The sequence below is a fragment of the Nuphar pumila genome, chromosome 7 (assembly GCF_984573655.1).
Source record: "Nuphar pumila chromosome 7, dmNupPumi1.hap1.1, whole genome shotgun sequence".
Lineage (NCBI taxonomy): Eukaryota > Viridiplantae > Streptophyta > Magnoliopsida > Nymphaeales > Nymphaeaceae > Nuphar > Nuphar pumila.
This window is the reverse complement of record NC_143255.1, coordinates 129,782,395-129,786,414: the sequence shown is the minus strand read 5'-3', so window position 1 is coordinate 129,786,414 and position 4,020 is coordinate 129,782,395.

Here is a 4,020-nt window from a genome sequence, read left to right as displayed (position 1 = left end):
TTTCAAAATAGGTGCGACGGGAAGTTACCAAAACTAAAATCCGATGTGGGCCCACTGCCTTACTGCTTTTACTGGAATACCCTTCGGAATTCTCAAGAGTGACAGGGAATGGAAACGGGTCGGATCGATATTGGAGAGGATGGGGGTTGATCCGCGACCAGTTGCTTTAAATGTGGATCAGATGTAGATGGGGGTGAATAATGGATCGGATATAGGTCCGATGAGGTGCCTTGCCGTAACTAACTTGATTTTTCTGTTTTTTTTTTTGTTAGGAACACTGCTAGATCCCTCTCACGAGGCCCGAACTTGAGACCTCCATAACGGGAAAAAAAACTCACAGATACAACAACAACAACTACGCCTTCATCCCAAAACAATTGGGGTCGGCGATATGAACCAAAAAAAAAATCATTCTGGGTCTTCCACATGAATCCTTCTCCTCCAATCATTTCTATCCAATGTCATGTCCTCAGTGAGGTTCAAAGCATTCATATCTTTTCCTATCACCTCCATCCATGTCTTCCTAGGCCTACCCGACCTCTTTTAACTAATATATTTTCTCATTTCTCCATCCTTCTAACTGGAGCATCATCAGGCCTTCGCCGAATATGTCCAAACCACCGTAAACGATTCTCTCTCATCTTATTTTCAATGGGTCCAACGCCTACCTTCTTACGTGTCTCCTCGTTCCGAATCTTATCTTTTATTGTATTTTCACACATCCATCTCAACATATGTATCTCAACTACACTCATTTTTTGAATATGATGTCTCTTGGCAGCCCAACATTCTGTACCATATAGTAAAGCAGGCCTAATAGTCGTCCTATAAAACTTTCCCTTCAACCGCAATGGCATTCTACGATCGCACAACACTCCAGTTGCACTTTTCCATTTCATCCACCCAACCTTTATCCTATGATTTACATCTCCATCAATTTCTCCATACTTTTGAATGATAGATCCTAAATATTTGAAACAATCATCCATTGATATTTCTTGCTCACCAAGCTTCACTACACTCCCATCACTACTTCGTTGCTTACTAAACCGACATTCCATATATTATGTCTTACTCTTACTCAACTTAAAACCTCTTGCTTCTAATGTCTGTCTCCATAATTCTAACTTAGCACTAACCCCAACTCTAAACTCATCAATCAAAACAATATTATCAGCAAACAACATACACCACGACACATTTTCTTGAATTGATCTCACAAGCTCATCCATCACTATAACAAATAGGAAAGGGCTTAAAGCAGATCCTTGATATAACTCAACCATTATAGGAAAATTGGTTGTCACCCCTCCACGATTGCGGACATTGGTTACTACTCCTTCATACATATCTTTAATTATACTAATGTACTTGAGAGAAACACCTTTCTTCATCATTGTCCACCAGAGAACGTCCTTAGGTATTATATCGTATGCCTTCTCCAAATCAATAAAAACCATATGCAAATCCTTGTTCCTCTCTCTATTTCTCTCAATAAGTTGTCTAAGATGTATAGCTTCCATAGTTGATCTTCCAGGCATAAAACCAAATTGATTCTCCGATATCATGATAACCTTCCTCAACCTAGACTCAATCACCCTCTCCCAAAGTTTCATAGTATGACTCATGAGTTTTATACAACGATAGTTTGTGAAATCTTGTATATCACCCTTATTCTTATATAGAGGCACCAAAGTACCCTTCCTCCACTCATTAGGCATCTTATTGTCCACCAAATCTTGTTAAAAAGATTTATCAATCATTCTAAACCTTTCTCTCACAAGCATTTCTAAGCCTCGATAGGTATATCATCTGGGCCAACTGCCCTTCTTGATTTTATTTTCTTCAAAGCCTCTGCAATTTCTTTCTTTTGAATCTTGCGCATGAAGTCACGATTCCTCTCATGAAAAGGAATTGAGAAGTCTCCAAGATTATGAGCATGACTTTCATTAAATAGCTTATCAAAATAATTTTTTCATCTCTCCTTAATCTCCTCATCTTTGACTAAAACCCTTTGTGTTTCATCTTTGATACATCTAACCATACCCATATCCCTCGATTTCTTATCTCTCATCTTTACAAGCCTATAAATATCCTTCTCGCCCTCTTTGGCATCCAACTTGTCATAAACCTCTTTATATACCTTATCCCTTGCGTTTCGAACTACTTTTTTAGCTTCCTTCTTTGCTATCATATACTTCTCCAAATTCTCATTATCACGACTCTTACTTAGATTTCTATAACACTCTCTTTTAACCTTAATAGTTAATTTGACATCCTCGTTCCACCACGATATTTCATTACTTAGCGGTGCACCGCCTTTAGACTCACTCAATACCTTCTTAGCCACATTTCTCATGTCACCCACTATCTTATTCCATATTGATTCTGAATCCTCCTCAAGACACCAATCAACTTCTTTAACTACTTGCTCTACAAATATTCCTTGTAAAAAAACTCACAGATAAAATTTCTTAATTCTTTTTTTTATAAAGCATAATAAATTGTATCAGGTTTTGTTGACAGCTCTGTGATCAAAGTTTGTTCATGCTTTCAGAATAGGAGTAAATTAGTAATTATCAATGGGTGCTCCTCGTGGTAGGTAGGAGCTGTCAGGGCATGTCGCATTGTAGTGGGCCGTTGCAGGTTCAAAACTCAGTGGTACGATGAATGACAGGTGAGGGTTTGCGTAACCCCAGCTTCCTTTAAAAAAAAAGTTGTACTGCAAAATGTTTTCTACACTAAGAAGTTGCAAACGTCGAGTGAAATTTTTTATTATTATTATTATTATTATTATTCACATGTAACCTTACTCATGTGATGTACATGGTTGGCTGAGTAGAAACTAGCCCTAGGGTAACGTTTTTCTGACGTGTGTATGGTATGGCGATTTTTTAAAAAAATCAAGGGGTGGGCATCGGCCCGACCCAGGCTCGTTTAGAGGTCGGCCCATCGGGCTTTAATTGTGGCACATCCCGAAGATGACCCAGTTCATTTACTAACTGATCCATTGGCCCAAAAGCCAGTCGGGCCCGAGCTGGCTCAAACTCAACTAATTAATGCAACTAATTAAGTAAATAATAAATAATTAACAAGTTCTCATGTACCCAACTAGTTATCTTTCTAGTTTTCATAAAATTAATGTAACTAATTAGATAAATAATAATAGTTACCAAGTTACTATACAATAATTTTTTTTTTTATTTTATATCATTATAAATTAATAAATAGCTTAGGCTCATCGAGCCGACCCAGTAGCCCGTGGGCCGACCTAAACCCAGTCCATGTATATAACAGACCAAGTTTTGACCTCATAGCTAATGAGCTCGATCTTAAAACCTTAACCCAAACCTGGCCCATGATGAGCCGGGTCGATTTGGCCCATGGGGCAACCCGGCTGGTTGCCCACCCCTACTTACAATGGCGAAGTTTTCAATTTGTATCATGTCAAGAAATGGGTGGGACATCAACATCGTCCTGGAATAGGCTGGCAATTGGCATTAAGGCATTCAAGCTAAAAGAAGTCGAGAGTTCCATACATGTTATGCGTGCCGTAACGTAAGACCAAAGCAGCAAGCTACCTAGTGGGCCATGAAGATAACCCTTGTCAACTGGCTGGATTAAGCTTACATGAAACTCAGTTAGGACCTGGGCATGATTCATGGTTTGATTGTTAAGCTGATGCGCTTAAACCGGGCCAGCCCACATAGGGCTAATAAGCCGGCCCAACTCAGTTACAATCGAGCTCAAGTCAGGCTGGGGCAGCGCATCGGGCCATGTGCATTTTATACAAGGGCTCGACCTGATTATCTAATCGGGTCGGGCGCAGCCCAACTTTATTAGGGGATGAATGAACTAAAACGTGCAGCCCAAACCCGATCTGATTGGGGTCGGGTACTCGAAGCCCGACAAGTAGGAGCAGCCCGGCCCGATGGCCACCCTTAGCCCCACACATATGTGCGTGTGCACGGGACCACCAAAATCTGGGCCAACCGAATCATTATATAACCTAATGTTGAC